Source organism: Schistocerca cancellata, chromosome 7, assembly GCF_023864275.1.
Source record: "Schistocerca cancellata isolate TAMUIC-IGC-003103 chromosome 7, iqSchCanc2.1, whole genome shotgun sequence".
Lineage (NCBI taxonomy): Eukaryota > Metazoa > Arthropoda > Insecta > Orthoptera > Acrididae > Schistocerca > Schistocerca cancellata.
Window position 1 is genome coordinate 134,923,304 of NC_064632.1, and position 20,941 is coordinate 134,944,244.

The following is a 20,941-nucleotide window of genomic DNA, read 5'->3' on the forward strand; positions in this document are numbered from 1 at the left end:
CAGGGAAAGACGGGTGATACATAATATGTACAAGAACCAAGAGGGAACAATAAGACTGGAAGGTCACAAACGAAGGGTTTGAATTAAGAAGTGTGTAAGACAGCGATGCAGTCTTTTGCTCCTAGTGTTTAATCGATAAATCGATGAAGGGAATAGAAGGAAGGTTCGAGAATGGGATTGCAGTTCAGGGTGAAAAGATATCAAAGATTCGCTGATGGCACTGCTACCCTCAGTGAAATTAAAGAAGAATTACAGGGTGTTTTGAATGGGATGAATAGTCTAATGGGTGCAGAATATGGATGGAGAGAAAACGGGAAAAAGACAGAAGCAATTAGAAGTATGAGAAATGAGAACAGCTAGAAGTTTAACATCAAAATTGGTTGTCTGAAGTAGACGAAGCAAAGTAACCCACGAAGCAAGGAGATCATAAAAAACAGACTAGCACAGGCAAAGCAGGTATTCCTAACTTAATTTGAGGAAGAAAATTCTGAGAATGTACGTTTGGAGCACAGCGTTGTACGTTAGTGAATCATGGACAGTGGAAAAACAGAAGAGAATCGAAGCGTTTGAGATGTGGTGCTATAAAAGGGTGCCGGTACCTTTGTGCAAGGGGGGCTGTGCCACCTGCCACCCCCTCCCCACACCCTAGCTCTCAGCGAAAGGAAGAGATATAGTGTATTCAGGTGGTTTTCCTTTCAATAAAATCATTTAAACATCAATATTGTATCGTATTGTATGTTAACCGGGGGCCTAGAAACGACGGAAAGGCTCCGTCCCCGCCGTAGCCACAGTGGTCCACAACCCCACAACGAATACCGCAGTCCATTTCACCCCTCCGCCGCCCCACACCGAACCCAGGGTTATTGGGTGATTCGGCCTCCGGTGGACCCCCCTAGGGAACGTCTCACACCAGATAAGTGTAACCCCTGTGGTAGAGTAATGGTGGGGTTCACGTACGTGGAGAACCTGTTTGCGCAGCAATCGCCGACATAGTTTAGCTGAGGCGGAATAAGGGGAACCAGCCCGCATTCGCCGTGGTAGATGGAAAACCTCCTAAAAACCATCCACAGACTGGCCGGCTCACCGGACCTCTACACAAGTCCGCCGGGCGGATTCGTGCCGGGGACCAGGCGCTCCTTCCCGCCCTGAAAGCGGTGCGTTAGACTACACGGCCAACCGGGCGGGCAACATCAATATTACACAGGTTTTTAATGTTTTTAAGATGGCTCTATCTGAAAAATTTTTATGGCTACTTACAAGTCGCCATCAGGTTTCAAAAATATTAAAAATATACCACACCCTCAGGTCTACGTTGCCCTACAAACTACTGCATGAGCGTCCATGCTGCTACTGAAAAATGTTTAAAATTACGTGGACTGAATGAGGAGGTTCTCCACAGAATCGACGAAGAAAAGAACATATGGGAAATTCTGACAAGAAAGTGGGCCAGAAGGACAGGACATGTGTTGAGGCATCAGGGTTTAACATGCATGGTACTAGAGGGAACTGTAGAGGGTTTTAAACTGTAGGGGAAAGCAGCGACTGGAAAAAGTCCAGCAAACACTAGAGGACGTAGGGTGCAAGTGGCCTCCGAAATGAAGACTTTGGGACAGGAGAGGAATTCGTGGCGAACAGTAACAAACCAGCCAGAAAAGTTATGACTGAAAATAGAGAAAAAAATGTTATTGTTTGCCGCCGATCGACGTCTCTGACGCCTGCGTAACTGTGGCCGAATGCACAGTGGTGCAGTCCACGAGCGAAAGCGGCGGAGCGTGTGCTGTAGTGTCAGTCAGTCCGCTCACCCTGAACATGACTAAGAGATACACGGCCGAAATATTAAAAGAAGAAAGGGAAATTATGTGGCTGCACTCCATAAATATAATGGAGCTATCATTGCGCTGTAAAAACCTGGAAGTACCCATACAGAATGGACATGTGAGTGGGACAATCGGGGAGAAGACTACAGTCGCATTTTCATAAATACACTCCTGGAAATGGAAAAAAGAACACATTGACACCGGTGTGTCAGACCCACCATACTTGCTCCGGACACTGCGAGAGGGCTGTACAAGCAATGATCACACGCACGGCACAGCGGACACACCAGGAACCGCGGTGTTGGCCGTCGAATGGCGCTAGCTGCGCAGCATTTGTGCACCGCCGCCGTCAGTGTCAGCCAGTTTGCCGTGGCATACGGAGCTCCATCGCAGTCTTTAACACTGGTAGCATGCCGCGACAGCGTGGACGTGAACCGTATGTGCAGTTGACGGACTTTGAGCGAGGGCGTATAGTGGGCATGCGGGAGGCCGGGTGGACGTACCGCCGAATTGCTCAACACGTGGAGCGTGAGGTCTCCACAGTACATCGATGTTGTCGCCAGTGGTCGGCGGAAGGTGCACGTGCCCGTCGACCTGGGACCGGACCGCAGCGACGCACGGATGCACGCCAAGACCGTAGGATCCTATGCAGTGCCGTAGGGGACCGCACCGCCACTTCCCAGCAAATTAGGGACACTGTTGCTCCTGGGGTATCGGCGAGGACCATTCGCAACCGTCTCCATGAAGCTGGGCTACGGTCCCGCACACCGTTAGGCCGTCTTCCGCTCACGCCCCAACATCGTGCAGCCCGCCTCCAGTGGTGTCGCGACAGGCGTGAATGGAGGGACGAATGGAGACGTGTCGTCTTCAGCGATGAGAGTCGCTTCTGCCTTGGTGCCAATGATGGTCGTATGCGTGTTTGGCGCCGTGCAGGTGAGCGCCACAATCAGGACTGCATACGACCGAGGCACACAGGGCCAACACCCGGCATCATGGTGTGGAGAGCGATCTCCTACACTGGCCGTACACCACTGGTGATCGTCGAGGGGACACTGAATAGTGCACGGTACATCCAAACCGTCATCGAACCCATCGTTCTACCATTCCTAGACCGGCAAGGGAACTTGCTGTTCCAACAGGACAATGCACGTCCGCATGTATCCCGTGCCACCCAACGTGCTCTAGAAGGTGTAAGTCAACTACCCTGGCCAGCAAGATCTCCGGATCTATCCCCCATTGAGCATGTTTGGGACTGGATGAAGCGTCGTCTGATGCGGTCTGCACGTCCAGCACGAACGCTGGTCCAACTGAGGCGCCAGGTGGAAATGGCATGGCAAGCCGTTCCGCAGGACTACATCCAGCATCTCCACGATCGTCTCCATGGGAGAATAGCAGCCTGCATTGCTGGGAAAGGTGGATATACACTGTACTAGTGCCGACATTGTGCATGCTCTGTTGCCTGTGTCTATGTGCCTGTGGTTCTGTCAGTGTGATCATGTGATGTATCTGACCCCAGGAATGTGTCAATAAAGTTTCCCCTTCCTGGGACAATGAATTCACGGTGTTCTTATTTCAATTTCCAGGAGTGTATAATGGAGCTATCATTGCGCTGTAAAAACCTGGAAGTACCCATACAGAATGCACATGTCAGTGGGACAATCGGGGAGAAGACTACTGTCGCATTTTCATAAATATATATACAAGTAGTCAAGGAGGAGACGGAGAGTCCTTCCACCATCAGTAATAAATCAAAGTCGTAGCCGGTCACGGGGCGCAATGTGTGACGACAGAAGACACAGCTCCCTTGCCCTCTTTTGCTTGTGAAGAATGAAGGGCACTAACAATGTTGTAAAATTAGAGCACAGGCATCCAAAGGTTTTCCCGAAAGTTCACGTTGCTAGATGTTTACGTTTTTATTAAGACTGAGTTTCAAGCAACATATTAGACTCTCTTGTTTACTTTTCGTTGTATTTTTATTCACACGCTAGCACAGACAAATCTTTCTCGGAGTTAACCTTGTAACAAGAAGAAGGCTTTGCAATATACGGGTGGTGTTCGTAAATGACAGTTTTTTGTACCTTATTTATTAATGAATAGGTGTCAGTGTACGTGAGATCTTTCAGTGTACTCCCCACTACGTCAGCACTTCTCTGCCACCATCCTTGCGTCACGGAACCATTATTTGGAGGTACTACGCAACCACTCGTGGACAGCTGCCTGAAATTCTTCGTCGTTGTCAAACGTCTGAGGTCGCAGCGCGTCCTTCATGTTATCGAGTAAAGCATTATCAGGTGGAGCAACATCCGGTGATTTTGGTTTGCGAAACACAAAAAAGAACCCCAGAGATGTCAGCATTGTAGTCGTGGCCCTGTTGATATGGGGCCGCACATTGTCGTGTTGGAGGAGCACTCATTTCGACCACTTTCCATGTCGCCTTTGCTGAAACCTGCATCTAATGGCCGAATGCCCCAACCTCGATCAAAAAGCAAGGTAACCAAGGTGCAGTGATCACGTTCAAAAGTAAACCGCATTTAAAATGTCTCTGCGATGCACCAACGTAAATCGCCGATTAGTAAACCGTCGTCAGCTAACTGTGCATTTGACCGCGGTTAATTCAGCATTTTGCAGTGCAAAGATGTTAATACAGATGTGAATTTGCACTTGGCCGCCTGCATACATAAGTTTTCTAGACTATCTTTAGTGAGTGACGTCATTTTCAGATGCTCTCACGATCATCAACAAGTAAAGTGTGTTTATACCTCGCTACATGTCCCTTCTTTTATGTTTGGCGAAATGGCAAACAAAAGAAGAACACCAAACTTTTTTGAAGTTGCTCGAATTGGTCATTGCTACTGCATCAGTTGTTGAAAATAAAAGAACCGACCCCTGCAGTATAAAAGAGGAAATGTACCGAGTCTCGATTGGGTGTTTTTTTTTTTTTCTTGGTTGCCATTTAGTTCGAATAGTTACGTCACTTAAATACAAAGTTCATCAAACTGTGCTATTAACACATCCATTAGTCATTTTTATGAAACATGCACGTCTTCTTACTGTCACCTACATTCTACAAACAAAAATCTAGTCTTCATTGCAAACAAAAATTCTTAATTACCAACCTTTCATGAAAGATTTTTGATCAAGATACTATAATCAAACTAAATACAAATTAAATTTTTCTATGTTTTTGTATTTCACTCTTCATGTGAATGCTCATAGGACTTGCACCTTTGCTTAAAAATTAGAATCCACCTAGAAGCAACCCCTCGGCCCGCCACCCCGTTTCACGTAGCAAGCAAGCACACTACCACAGAGACGCACTGCTTGTCTAAGGAAAAGGCTACCTTATTTTAGCATACGAACCATGGTTGTAAAGCTTAGAAGTCGATTTTCTCAAGAATTATGGAGAGTTACACCGAACTGCTGTGGGAGACGTAAACTCGTATTTCAAATTTGAAGCTCGCGTACCATAAATAGAAGAAATTACAAAATTCTGATTGTCGTGTTGTCTCACTGTTATAGAAAAACATGTAAAGGGACAGTTTAATTCTACTTCAGGTAAGTCAGATTCATGAATCAGTTAACTTTCTGGGTTCATCTCAAGTACGGGTTACGGAATACGATGCCTTGAGCCTCTCTCAGTACATCGAAATGGGCCGCCATCTTAATACCACGCGCTCGTAAAACCTTAGTAATCTAAAGGAAACAGGGGATGAGCCACAGTTAAATTTAACAGCGGTCAACTCCATCGTTTATCTTTGACTGAGGTCGGTGTACCAGAATTTTACGTTGAACAAGGTTAAACGGGCGATTATTCAGCCGTCAACTTTTAATCGAGGCTGGTGCACTCGACCGTAAGTCGTGTGAGGGAGGAACATTAAACCCTCCTGTTGACAGTTTTTCTTTGTGGAGGCCATTACATTAAGAGTAAGTCACAAGTGTACCAAAATACAGAGATAATCTGCTTCCCTGCAGATGGAGCAGCACGAATTGTTTTGGGCCTATGCCTCCCAGAGTGTTTCCGTTGCATCGACTGGGTTTTCATCTAAGTGTAGTAACACCGTGACTTGCTCCAGACACCAGTAAAACCAAAAATCGGAAGCTTCATTCTTCATTTGCAACACCCGGTGACAAACTTCAACCCTTTTCTCCTTCCGGGCCTGTATGAAGTCCCAGGGAACAAAATGTGCATACACCTTTTTCATACACAAGTTATCATGATTGATGGAGAGCAGAGTTGCGCGGGTGGGGCCTGTCTGCCATTCCATCAAACGTTTTGCGCCTATCAACCATAGTCAGTTGAGACACAACCTCAACTTTCCCCTACATCTATTATGCTGGTGGAGGACCAGAACTCTCATTCTTGTGTCCGTGATCCCTTCCACATGCAAAACCCAGTGACCCAGCTGTAAACCTTCTAGACCATACGCTACAATTAAACGTTTACGAATATCTACATCTACATCTACATTCATACTCTGCAAGCCACCTGACGGTGTGTGGCGGAGCGTACCCTGAGTACCTCTATCGGTTCTCCCTTCTATTCCAGTCTCGTATTGTTCGTGGAAAGAAGGATTGTCGGTATGCTTCTGTGTGGGCTCTAATCTCTCTGGTTTTATCCTCATGGTCTCTTCGCGAGATATACACTCCTGGAAATTGAAATAAGAACACCGTGAATTCATTGTCCCAGGAAGGGGAAACTATATTGACACATTCCTGGGGTCAGATACATCACATGATCACACTGACAGAACCACAGGCACATAGACACAGGCAACAGAGCATGCACAATGTCGGCACTAGTACAGTGTATATCCACCTTTCGCAGCAATGCAGGCTGTTATTCTCCCATGGAGACGATCGTAGAGATGCTGGATGTAGTCCTGTGGAACGGCTTGCCATGCCATTTCCACCTGGCGCCTCAGTTGGACCAGCGTTCGTGCTGGACGTGCAGACCGCATCAGACGACGCTTCATCCAGTCCCAAACATGCTCAATGGGGGACAGATCCGGAGATCTTGCTGGCCAGGTGAGTTGACTTACACCTTCTAGAGCACGTTGGGTGGCACGGGATACATGCGGACGTGCATTGTCCTGTTGGAACAGCAAGTTCACTTGCCGGTCTAGGAATGGTAGAACGATGGGTTCGATGACGGTTTGGATGTACCGTGCACTATTCAGTGTCCCCTCGACGATCACCAGTGGTGTACGGCCAGTGTAGGAGATCGCTCTCCACACCATGATGCCGGGTGTTGGCCCTGTGTGCCTCGGTCGTATGCAGTCCTGATTGTGGCGCTCACCTGCACGGCGCCAAACACGCATACGACCATCATTGGCACCAAGGCAGAAGCGACTCTCATCGCTGAAGACGACACGTCTCCATTCGTCCCTCCATTCACGCCTGTCGCGACACCACTGGAGGCGGGCTGCACGATGTTGGGGCGTGAGCGGAAGACGGCCTAACGGTGTGCGGGACCGTAGCCCAGCTTCATGGAGACGGTTGCGAATGGTCCTCGCCGATACCCCAGGAGCAACAGTGTCCCCAATTTGCTGGGAAGTGGCGGTGCGGTCCCCTACGGCACTGCGTAGGATCCTACGGTCTTGGCGTGCATCCGTGCGTCGCTGCGGTCCGGTCCCAGGTCGACGGGCACGTGCACCTTCCGCCGACCACTGGCGACAACATCGATGTACTGTGGAGACCTCACGCCCCACGTGTTGAGCAATTCGGCGGTACGTCCACCCGACCTCCCGCATGCCCACTATACGCCCCCGCTCAAAGTCCGTCAACTGCACATACGGTTCACGTCCACGCTGTCGCGGCATGCTACCAGTGTTAAAGACTGCGATGGAGCTCCGTATGCCACGGCAAACTGGCTGATACTGACGGCGGCGGTGTACAAATGCTGCGCAGCTAGCGCCATTCGACGGCCAACACCGCGGTTCCTGGTGTGTCCGCTGTGCCGTGCGTGTGATCATTGCTTGTACAGCCCTCTCGCAGTGTCCGGAGCAAGTATGGTGGGTCTGACACACCGGTGTCAATGTGTTCTTTTTTCCATTTCCAGGAGTGTACATAGGAGGGAGCAATATACTGCTTGACTCTTCGGTGAAGGTATGTTCTCGAAACTTTAACAAAAGCCCGTACCGAGCTACTGAGCGTCTCTCCTGCAGAGTCTTCCACTGGAGTTTATCCATCATCTCCGTAACGCTTTCGCGATTACTAAATAATCCTGTAACGAAGCGCGCTCCTCTCCGTTGGATCCTCTCTATCTCTTCTATCAACCCTATCTGGTACGGATCCCACACTGCTGAGCAGTATTCAAACAGTGGGCGAACAAGTGTACTGTAACCTACTTCCTTTGTTTTCGGACTGCATTTCCTTAGGATTCTTCCAATGAATCTCAGTCTGGCATCTGCTTTACCGACGATCAACTTTACATGATCATTCCATTTTAAATCACTCCTAATGCGTAATCCCCAATAATTCGTGGAATTAACTGCTTCCAGTTGCTGACCTGCTATTTTGTAGCTAAATGTTAAGGGATCTATCTTTCTATGTATTCGCAGCACATTACACTTTTCTACATTGAGATTGAATTGCCATTCCCTGCACCATGCGTCAATTCGCTGCAGATCCTCCTGCATTTCAGTACAATTTTCCGTTGTTACAACCTCTCGATACACCACAGCATCATCTGCAAAAAGCCTCCGATGTCATCCACAAGGTCATTTATGTATATTGTGAATAGCAACGGTCCTATGACACTCCCCTGCGGCACACCTGAAATCACTCTTACTTCGGAAGACTTCTCTCCATTGAGAATGACATGCTGCGTTCTCTTATCTAGGATCTCTTCAATCCAATCACACAAATGGTCTGATAGTCCATATGCTCTTACTTTGTTCATCAAACGACTGTGGGGAACTGTATCGAACGCCTTGCGGAAGTCAAGAAACACGGCATCTACCTGTGAACCCGTGTCTATGGCCCTCTGAGTCTCGTGGGCCAATAGCGCAAGCTGGGTATCACACGACCGTCTTTTTCGAAACCCATGCTGAATCCTACAGAGTAGATTTCTAGTCTCCAGAAAAGTCATTATACTCGAACATAATACGTGTTCCAAAATTCTACAACTGATCGACGTTAGAGATATAGGTCTATAGTTCTGCACATCCATTCGACGTCCCTTCTTGAAAACGGGGATGACCTGTGCCCTTTTCCAATCCTTTGGAACGCTACGCTCTTCTAGAGACCTACGGTATACCGCTGCAAGAAGGGGGGCAAGTTCCTTCGCGTACTCTGTGTAAAATCGAACTGGTATACCATCAGGTCCAGCGGCCTTTCCTCTTTTGAGTGATTTTAATTGTTTCTCTACCCCTCTGTCGTCTATTTCGATATCTACCATTTTGTCATCTGTGCGACAATCTAGAGAAGGAACTACAGTGCAGTCTTCCTCTGTGAAACAGCTTTGGAAACAGACATTTAGTATTTCGGCCTTTAGTCTGTCATCCTCTGTTTCAGTACCACTTTGGTCACAGAGTGTCTGGACATTTTGTTTTGATCCACCTACCGCTTTGACATAAGACCAAAATTTCTTAGGATTTTCTGCCAAGTCAGTACATAGAACTTTACTTTCGAATTCATTGAACGCCTCTCGCATAGCCCTCCTCACACTACATTTCGCTTCGCGGAATTTTTGTTTGTCTGCAAGGCTTTGGCTATGTTTATGTTTGCTGTGAAGTTCCCTTTAATCCGCAACAGTTTTCTAATTCGGTTGTTGTACCACGGTGGCTCTTTTCCATCTCTCACGATCTTGCTTGGCACATACTCATCTAACGCATATTTTACGATGGTTTTGAACTTTGTCCACTGATCCTCAACACTATCTGTACTTGAAACAAAACTTTTGTGTTGAGCCGTCAGGCACTCTGTAATCTGCTTTTTGTCACTTTTGCTAAACAGAAAAATCTTCCTACCTTTCTTTATATTCAATTTACGGCTGAAATCATCGATGCAGTAACCGCTTTGTGATCGCTGATTCTCTGTTCTGCGTTCACTGTTTCAAATAGTTCGGGTCTGTTTGTCACCGGAAGGTCTAATCTGTTATCGCCACGAGTAGGTTCTCTGTTTAACTGCTCAAGGTAGTTTTCAGATAAAGCACTTAAAAAAAATTCTCTGGTTCTTTGTCCCTGCCACCCGTTATGAACGTTTGAGTCTCCCAGTCTATATCCGGCAAATTAAAATCTCCACCCAGAATTATAACATGGTGGGGAAATCTACTCGAAATATTTTCCAAATTATCCTTCAGGTGTTCAGCCACAACAGCTGCTGAGCCAGGGGACCTATAGAGACATCCAATTACCATGTCTGAGCCTGCTTTAACAGTGACCTTCACCCAAATTATTTCACATTTCGGATCTCCGTCAATTTCCTTCGATACTATTGCACTTCTTATCGCTATAAACACGCCTCCCACTTCACTGTCCAGTCTGTCTCTGCGGTATACATTCCAATCTGAGCTTAGGATTTCATTACTGTTGACGTCTGGTTTCAGCCAACTTTCTGTCCCTAGTACTATATAGGCGTTGTGACCGTTTATTAATGAGAGCAGTTCTGGGACCGTTCTATAGAAGCTCCTGCAGTTTACTATTAGCACATTAATATTGTTATTTCCTGTTGCATTTTGCCTACTCCTACCTTGCCGCGTCTCAGGAGACGTCTTGTCGGGCCTAGGGAGGGAATTCTCTAACCTAAAAAAGCCCCATGTGCACTCCACACGTACTCCGCTACACTTGTAGCCGCTTCCGGCGTGTAGTGCACGCTTGACCTATTCAAGGGGACCCTACATTTCTCCACCGGATAGCGGAGATCGAGAAATTTGGACCCCAGATCTCCGCAGAATCGTCTGAGCCTCTGGTTTAAGCCTTCCACTCGGCTCCAAACCAGAGGACCGCGATCGGTTCTGGGAACGATGCTACAAATAGTTAGCTCAGATTCCACCCCGCGAGCGAGGCTTTCCGCCTTCACCAATTCCGCCAACCGCCTGTACGAACTGAGGATGACCTCTGAACCCATACGGCAGGAGCCGACATGAGCAACAATTTGCAGTCGGGTGCACCCAGTGCTCTCTATCGCCGCCGGCAGGGCCTCCTCCACATCTCGGATGAGACCCCCCGGTGAACACTGGCCTTCTTCCCCGACCTTTCCGCTATTTCCCTAAGGGGCTCCATCACCCGCCTAACATTGGAGCTCCCAATAACTAATAAACCCCTCCCCCCGTGTGCCTGCTCGGGCCTTGCTGAAGGAGCGGCTACGTGTCCACTCACAGGCAGAGCAGGCGATGCCACACTGCCAGCCTCCACATTTACCCTCCACCTCGTGCGCCGCGAACGCCGCTGAACCCGCCACTCCCCTTGGGGAGAGGGTGGCCCAACCGTGCCCGGTACCCACGAAGATGTCTCGACAGCAGGGACAGTGGGTGAAGCATGTAACACCTGGGGTGTACCATGCGACGCACCAGACTCCCCAATGCCGCTACACTCCGAGGCAGCAGCCTGAAGACGGCTGAGCGTGGCCATCAACACGCTCAGCTGTTAGCGAACAGTGGCCAACTCCTCCTGCGTCCGTACACAGCAGTCACATCCTATCCATCCTAAGAAATCAATTTACTGTAGAGAGTTAATCAACTTTTAACTAGACTGCTAATTCACTAAAGGCGGCTGATTGTTGGCTAAACTGTGGTTGCTAGCCACTTCTTGTAGAAAACAATGAAAATAGCACTACCTGTCTCTGGACTGTATTGAAAACAACACTAGCGCTACTGGCACTATGGTTGTCTAAAGGGACTCTCTCTGACTGTATTCAAAACAAACACGAAATCTATGGAACACTATTACTAGCACTCGACAAAGCTTCCTAAAAGCAAAAACACACGGAAGAGGAAGTGTCAAGTAAGAAAAACACAGTTAATACTTAAATTAAGGTAGTTCGCTGCACAGCAGACGTGAAGCGGACGGCAGTTGTTTTGATTTCTTCCTTTCACAAAACTCATTCGATTCATCTTTCTCCGTGATAGTCGCCTTCCATCTTGCCGATCACTGTCTCTACTAAACAGCGAACAAGCGCAGTCCTTTCACTACACCCAGTGTTCACAATGGTCATCTAGTTCTGCCTGGTGTACCAGAATCAGTTTATCGTCCTAAAAGAGGACGTGCCCTCAGTTTGAGTGGTATTTGTAAAACAACGCAAATGCAAAACATTTCCGAAGGCCCCTCGCATCATTTCCAGCGAGGCCATGAGGTCGTCGACTTTGCTGGCAGGTGGATCTTCGTCCAAGCTGTAGGTTGTGGACGGAGCTTATTAGACAGACTTAAGGGCTGTTGACTTTCGAATTATGATATGATATCTCAGGAGAACTGAAACGTATATACACAGAGTAAACTTTTGTAAGAAAATTTTATATGGAACCAGAGATGGTCAAATGTAGTATCGATTGTGTAGCAGCGTCGCCGTTCAACAGCGATCGCTGGTTCAAGGTGTCACGGATAATATGTTACAGTAGATTGAAATAGACAGATGTAATGAGTACCTTTAGATATGGAGATGTATGGTGGAACTCTCAAGCGTAAAGACGTGTTGTGTCTGATGTGTGCTAGATATATACTTAATCGCTAAGAACAGTAATGATTTTTTAATTGCAAGATACCATATTGGAAATAATTAAGGTAAAGAAAGTTGTTTTGTTACAAAGGCAATGCGCGTATTTATAAGTGATGATTGAAAAAATGTATAGCTTTCACATCCAATGGTTTTATAAAGCTAATTGTTAATGTATAATCAGTTTATTGTGTTTTAATTGCGTTCAAAGAGTCGAAATACAAGTTTTAAAGTTAGTGTCATATTGTTACTTAGCACAAGTCAATACCAGTTTCCAGAGCCATTTCGTTTCTTGATTAACTATTTTGCTCAATATGTTATTGTCTCAGTCATATTCGATTTAATTAAAATGTATGCTAACCAACAGCTTTGCAAAACAGCTGTATGCTAACTATCCAATTTAAAGTACTATCAGAGAGCAGTGCGAAGAGCGTTACCGTTGCACAGATAAAGGTAAGAAATTTTATTATTTCAGGGATAGGGGTCATTAAGCACAGGGACCATTATTTTCAAATTGATCAAGTTTTATTTTATTAACACGGCCAATTTCAAATAGATAGTGTTGCATCAGATTCAGTTTTTGTGTTATGTAAATTCATGCAGTTTTGGTTTGGTTTAAAGTTATTGACAATTTGTATTCTCGCAGTCAGAGAAGTTGAGTACAGGGCAAAGAGAATAAACGACGAGATAAAATACACGTTCACATGCCATTCCCTTCCTAACAGATGTGCTGCAGTTATGTAATTACACTCCTATTAAAAAAGTACATGTTTCACTTCAGTTACTGTTATTTCAATCATATTTCAAACGTAAATGTCTCAAAATAAACAAGAGAAAAACGTTGGCAGGAAGTATCGCTGATCAAAGGCGTGCTATTGGCGGGAGAGGAGTATGTCCAATGAAAATGCTTCCAATCTGCTAGTGAGGCTGAGAGGCTGGACGCCCAAGGACGTTCCCCATCGTGAGCATAGAATTCTGATCAGTCATTTTCCGGTTTTCTACCCCAGTGTTAAGGTTTAGTGCGTTGTCACGTGCTCCGTTAAGTGTGGCCTCGTATCAGATTTTGCTGATGCTTAATCAAATTTATGAACTTGACGAGATCTAATTGGAGATACTATATTTATTTACACCAAATTTATTTTTGTTTTCGTGTGACTTTTGACTTTGAACTGTTATCTTTTTTCGTCTTTGTTCAGATTATTAATAGAACTTGCTAGAAATCAATTTTCGCTTTAGTGTTCTACGTTTTCCCGTCCAACAATCACATCTCGGAATACAGTTAGATAGTTATGGGCAGTAGTCGATGGTTTTGGAGTTCTGACAAAGTTAATCCTGTCTCGCTCGTAAAAGCGAGGACGGCGTGCCTTGGAAGGACTACTGCTGCTGTAATTCATATACAGCTGCTGCGGAAATGGTCAGCGCAAGAAACTTCTTGTTAAGACTATTTTGTAAGTATAGCACTGTAGAATATTGATTATAGTTAACCTAACAATATCCAGTGTAATGTGTATCGCTTACTGCACGACGCTAAGAGTGCGTGGGATGCAGTCGCTGACAATATTTAGACCCCACACGACACGTCGAAAGCTTTGAGAGCAAGAGGAAGGAGCGTTCCATCTTATCAGTTACAGCAGCAACTCTTTTTACTAGTACTCTTCGTAGATGAGCCATTGAGGATGATTTTCTAGAAGAACACGCCCTCCTATCCAATTTTCAAAGAGCACTACTCATTTAGAAAGTAGTGGTTGATATTTATGACATCGTGATGACGAGTTACTCTTCGTCAAAATCTTAACCAACAAACATCGGTCTGGTCCCTTTAATCCCACAAACCAACCAACCAACAAACATCGTCTCCCGTTTGCATGCGTTGCACACGCTGGCGATGGAACGTGTGTAACTTGGCACGCGTGCGCGTTTGTGTGTGTGTGTGTGTGTGTGTGTGTGTGTATGTGTGTGTGTGTATGTGTGTGTGTGTGTGTACTTGTCGTAGGGCTTCGTTGAACCAACTTTTACTTTACCCACATTTTGTTCGATGCCATGTTCAGAAGGAATGTGTGAACCAGTCTGCACCAGGTTTGTGAAATATAAAGCAAATAATCCCTGTTGCATCAGATATTTTGCGTCTGAAGAACGTTTAACAGTATTCTTGAGCAGCAGCATGAGCATTTCCTTTAAAGAACACGAAGTAAACTCTTCTTCGATTCATTCATAAAAAGTAAAGACGTACATAACTACTTTAAGTACACATTTTCACATTAACAGGTAATTTGAAAATGTAGTCTTCCGGAGTCACATATAAATAGCTAGTGTTTAAGGCATGGACCGTATATGCGAGGGACGAGTTTCATATTTCCATCCGACCATGCAGATTTAAGTTTTCCTTCGCCTCCCTAGTTTACTTTAGACGAATGTTGCGATAATAGCTTTGGAAAGGTCCCTTTATCCAGGTTCGCTGATCCCCGTCCCCAACGCCATCGATCGCGACGGGATAGAAATCTTTACTCTCTTTCATTCACCCCCGATTCAGACAGTCTGTATCCACAGTTCTAGTCATTTGTTTCAGATTCACGGACGGGTTTGGAACATAAGATCAATGCCTGTTTAATCCGTAGTCTGTGGTGAGATAATGACTACTGCTGTACTAGATGAAGCCCTTCCTGCGTGATCTGGGAGAGGCGACCGTTACATGACGACCGGGAGACACACAAAGGCAACTGCTGCAGTAGGCATTTGGCGGGTCACGTTCCCAGAACCCTCCCGTCTGGAAAATCCGCCACCGATGCACGAACTTGCGAGGACTGGCGGTGAGATTCCGTTAGCTAACAAAAACGAGGCTCTCCTGCGGTCAACAGCACAATCTCCGACAAATTATCGTCCTTGTAAATTTCCTCGAGAAAATTACAGCTCAACAGGTTAGTGATATAACATTTTAAACTATACTGTAGCTTCGTTTTTGTGCTGCTTTCCACTCGTAGCTCCAGATGACCCCATGCAGTTTGTTGTCTACTTCTTTTCTATCATACGTTGTTCTTTCGGTCATCGACTCTGTCTGGTTATTGGTTTGCAGCAGTTTTGCATTTCAGCCCCTTGCCAGTTTATTCGTTTCAGCATCCCCCGTCATCGACAATGTGCCTCTATTCATATCAACGCACGCCCAAACGGCTCTATCCTACCACTGAAAGGCGGCAATATAAGCCAACTTTTATTTCTGGTGGTGTGATACAACTGAAGTATCCTGTATAAGTTTCAGAGATGGCTTATCTGTGTCTACTCCCTTAGTGAGAGAATATGCATGGTGAATAGCATATTTATTTTGTATGTCAACCACCGTCCTTCCAAATTTCCTTTTCGTTTCCCCAGATAATCTCTGAAAGCGTGAATCTGTGGGTACGTATGGTTGAATCTGCCAATCAGAGAAGCAGATACCTCTAGTATCAATATCGATAGCTTTCCCCAGAGTGGTTTAGGAAAGTTGTATCCTTGCGAATCAGAGCAATCCCGCTTCTTTCCACCTAGCGTTAGGAGATACCCATTCGCCACCACCTAAAAATGAAAAAAAAAGAGAGAGAGAGAGAGAGAGAGAGAACGGTCTACGAAGTTAACCAACTCCGCTCAACTTTTAATTTTTGGACGCGCCACTTGCGTTCCTGCAACCGTCTTCGTAAGACTTAACATTCCTTTTAACATTAGAACATATCTTGGTATGATTTTGTCTCGGTTAATACGGTTTTTCTTATGAGAATCATTTCATTTATTTCGTACAACATTCGGGAGTGCTTTCTATTTCGTTTCGTTTTCAGTTAATTTTCGTGATTAAGACCCAAACTGGTAATTTGGCTTTGTTCATGCTGCGAGTGACCATGTGGCTTCAGCAGTATGTTCTCTTCGATTAATTACCTATCGTGTTTTGCTTAAGACTAGTGTATCCATTCAATTAATAAAAGTTATGATTTAATTTAGACCATTCCTATGTTTTAACCAGTCTGAGATTTTCGAGTGACAAATTACTTACAGTATATTGTAGTTAGTTTGCATCTGTTCGTACGATTTACTGCCTTCAGCAATCGCTCATATTCTTGTAGCGCTATTACTTGTTCCAGATCGCGGAATTTTGGAATTTAGTTTTCATTTTTTGGGGTACAACTCTTTGATCGGCCTTCCCGCCGTGTGTAGACAACGTAATGATTCAAGTGTAAACTATTCTATTGTGTAGAATACCAGAAGTTATGAAAAACTAATCTTTTATCGACTGATTTGATGATTACGGAGTTTATAACTTTTAGTGGACGGGCTCTGACTTTGAAATATGTCTAGCTCGCAAATGTAATTTCAATGGCAGCGAAATGAACTACATCTTTCTCTGCTGACTTACGTGCTGGTGCGTTAAATAATTAATGCAATACTATACCCATCGCATTATTTGCGGTGTCGACAGTGAGAGGCATACAGCAAAATTCCGCGGTCCTAAACATTACAGGAGCAATAAGTAATAAAATACTGAACCCATTAATACAATAAGAGCTCGTAGATGCTTACACGTGGTTCATAGTGTCAATGGAGCATTTGATTCCTCGTAAATCTCTGCAGCACATACCAAGAGGGCAACAGCTTCCGACGACAAAGTTTCCTCTTTGTTTGGAGCTGCTCTCCACACAGAAGAAATATATGGATTGGTTTTGCCAGAACACATCCTCCATACTTCTCACGCGAGAAGACGTAGGGTAAATCTTGGGCGTATTGCCTGATTAAGTTGCTTGTTGACCTTGCGCTTCTTCAACTCCTGACCGATTGGTAAAATTTTACTAAATAAACTTTTTATAATAGCTTATTAGCCATGCTATAGAAATAACAGCTGTATGATTATATGTTCATATGTGTTTATTCGTATTTTAGTAAAATTTGAGACTCCGTTTTCTCAGTGGACATGACGACGTTCTGCAACACTCGCTTAAAAATGGGTCAAGATCGTAGTTGTGGATAACAGCTGGATTTTTAGTCTGACTCGTGAAGCTAATAGTACGAGTACATACTTAAGGATGTAATTTTACAGAAGGCGGAATACCGTGGAATCTGAAACGTGTGTCATTTTCTCAGCCGCGGTTTACGATTTCTTTGCGCGCATTCCGATAAGAAGATAATTAACAAAACCCAACCTTTCATTAATGATTAAATAATGAAGCAAGTATTCGTAATTAAGTAAATAGTTCCGGAATAGCATCTATTTTTAAAAAATCTGTCTGATTTCCTGAACAAAAATATGAACTGTTTGTTTATCATCGCCAATTTTTGCAGGATTCTGGCCCACTATGTGACTTTGTAATCAAAATAGAACTGTACGCCAGTTGCCAGACGGTTTGCGGGACATAAACGGAAGCAGAGAATGAGGCCACTGGAGAGAAACGGAAAATTGCGCAGTTCTGAGTGCTTTGGACAACAGTCACCGACGCTACGTGCTGGCATCGCACAGGTAGTGTTGCGGCTACGGTCCCGACTCACTATCACGAAAAATTGTACTTTGTGATAACTAAAGCCCTTTTCTTATGCATCTTGTACTCAGGAAGGATCTCCAAGACCTAAAGAACGAGTAGAAATAGCAATCGAGTATAATTATAGTTTCAGTAATTATTGTGAGAGACACTGCTCGCATTAATTGTTTTGTTACCAAACAGATTACTATGGAAAATGTTCAGCGTAGCATTAGGTGATATGAATTATGTCAATAACGTCCGTCAGTTATCTCAGAATTAGTAAATCAGTGAAAACACTTGTTCTAGAAGGTTGTTTCGTGTAATACTTATGATAACGGGAAACTTGCTTTCCAGTAAACGAATAAATTTAACAATTATTGGATGAACAGCTTTCATCCCAAGCATGTAAACTGCTAAACAGAATAATATAAAAGAATATAACGGAAACAGAAAACTCTATACGAAATTATATTTGATTTCAAAAAAAGGGTAAAGGTTCCACAGAAGAAATTTCGTCCTTCCAGCAGCATGCTTCTACTATTAAGTACCAATTATTCCATTTCAGTAGTACTCCTAAGCTTTATATTTATGGTACATGTGACAGGATTGGGCTTCTTCTAACCTTTCTGGACAACAATGAAATTCTACTATCTTGTTACGTTTGTTTAGGGATTGTTGAATATCTATTCTTTCATTTCTGTGTTAGCAGTTGTGGGAAGCAGTCCACTACCAGTGACATAGCAACTGAATTTAAATTTCTTTTCATAAATCTTGAATCACGTTTCCCCATGGATCTGGAGTAAATGTTCAGAAATGTAAATAATTCCTTAATATATGTCATTTATTTACCTTTATACGACAACCTTTATATCTTAGTGACACATGCTACATATTCACCGTTACATAAAAACGACGCTAAGCATTAATGAAAGTGCTTTAACAACTTTTGGGCGTTGTTGTGTTATGCTTTTTCTGTTGTAATTTTGTATTACTTTGTGGGCATTAGGATTGTAAGAGAAAATCATACCTCACAAAACTGCGATTTCCAAAGAAGAAGGAAACAGGTAATGGTAAAAGAGGGTGTGCCATTGTGCCACACGAAATGAAAATCGTCTTTTTCTGTGTTAATGACATGACAACATCAGAGTTTTTCCGGCATGTAATACAAGTGGTGTGAACCCAGTAACTAACGTTCACATATTGACGTTCGTCGAAACATCGCAATACATTACAACAAGCACATGAATGGATCCGATCAAATAGATCCAACTGTGAATCAGAATGGGATAAATAATCTGTAACAGGAAATGGTACAGCGATATTTTCAGTTAGTCACTGTGTAACCTCCCCACAGAATTATTCTTAAATTAGTGACCATGAACCATGAACCAAGTAACCTCCCCACAGAATTATTTAAATTATAAATCAGGAACCAAGTGTAGCCTCCGTACAAAAATAATAATTAAATGAATTTTATATATTGTAACCTCTGAACAAAATTGGCTCCCATTTATGATCTCTGTGCTGAAATGCATTCACATTTAATGTAACCACAAAATTCAATTCCTAAACCCGGAAATAATTAAAAAAAATTCAGTAACCTGATAAATTTTATGAAGACAGCAGCGCTGCGCCTCGGCCCTGTATTCTGAATAAAAAAAGGAAAAATTCTTACCTCATTAAAAACTGCGAATATATCTGCTCTTACGTAAAAAACTTTTCGGCACAGCTTCGTGCAATGCTGGGCTATATATTTTTTTTTTTTTTATTCTTGGAAGGAATGATCATGCATTGGAAATATTATTTAAATTGAAATGAATGCTTTTCTTAAAAAAAATTACTTTATATTATAAAAATTATTATTGGGGCATTTTTTTAAAGAAATTAATGACAGTTAATATACATTACTAGATATGCGCAAGGCTGCTTCTTTACGTTCTACAATAATACCCATCCTCCAGAGTCCCAACCAGAGCAGACTGCCGACACGTGCAGGCACGCGCCGACTACTGTCAACAACTGCAGACTACTGCAGACTACTGCATGCTACTGAAGACTAATGCCGACTAGCGACAAGCAACAACTAACTACATACTACTCTCTGGTCAGAGACTCTGCCATGCCTCGCCCACCGCCGGCAACGCATACGTCTTACAACTGCATACAGCACCTGGACACGCTACAGCAAAAATGAAAATACAATTTCTCATGGAAAAATCTGGGGCGGAATTATGGGGGTACACTTCAGGACGTATGCGGCGCTGTAGGCAGCACCAGAGCAATCCCCGCACTCCAGTACTGTAGCAGATTAACTCTGGTTTCATGGAATACAGCACCTGACTGTGAAAATACAGGACCTCCAAAGAAGATAACGAGTTGAAATGTACTGTAAGACATCGGCACGTCCCCAGTGCAAGAAATGTAATTTGGGACTGTGTAGTGAACGTTTTGTTGTTCCTCTTTTTGATTTGTAATTTGCACTCATGCATAATTCATTTATTTCACTACAAAAATGTGTAACCTTTTCGTATAAATGCGTTTTGCTCTCAATAAATCTTAGCTTTATATAAATGGTACGGTATATTATGTTACACCCAGAAAGGTAAAAACTGTTTCTTAACTTAAATTGCTTATTTTTTTACGTAACAAACAAACTAAAAGAAATAATTGTTAAAAAAATTAACAAAAAGTAATTCGAACACTGATGGGTTAATGTTGAAATCCAATTATTCTAAAAGAAGAGCAATCTTTTACACAAGATAAGGAAGGTACCATAAGGATTTGTCACTTTGTAGTGGGTTGTGTGCTCGTTTGAAGTTTCTTGGCACACTAAAACTTTGTGCCGAACCAGCACTCAAAACCTAAGTAAGGCCTCTGCCTTTCACAGGAAACTGCTCTGCCGAATAATCTATCTTTTTTGCTATAACATTCGTCTGGAAATCTAAAAGCAAGTTTTCCATTTTCACAAGTGTCAAACATGACACGAAACAATTTTCTAGACCA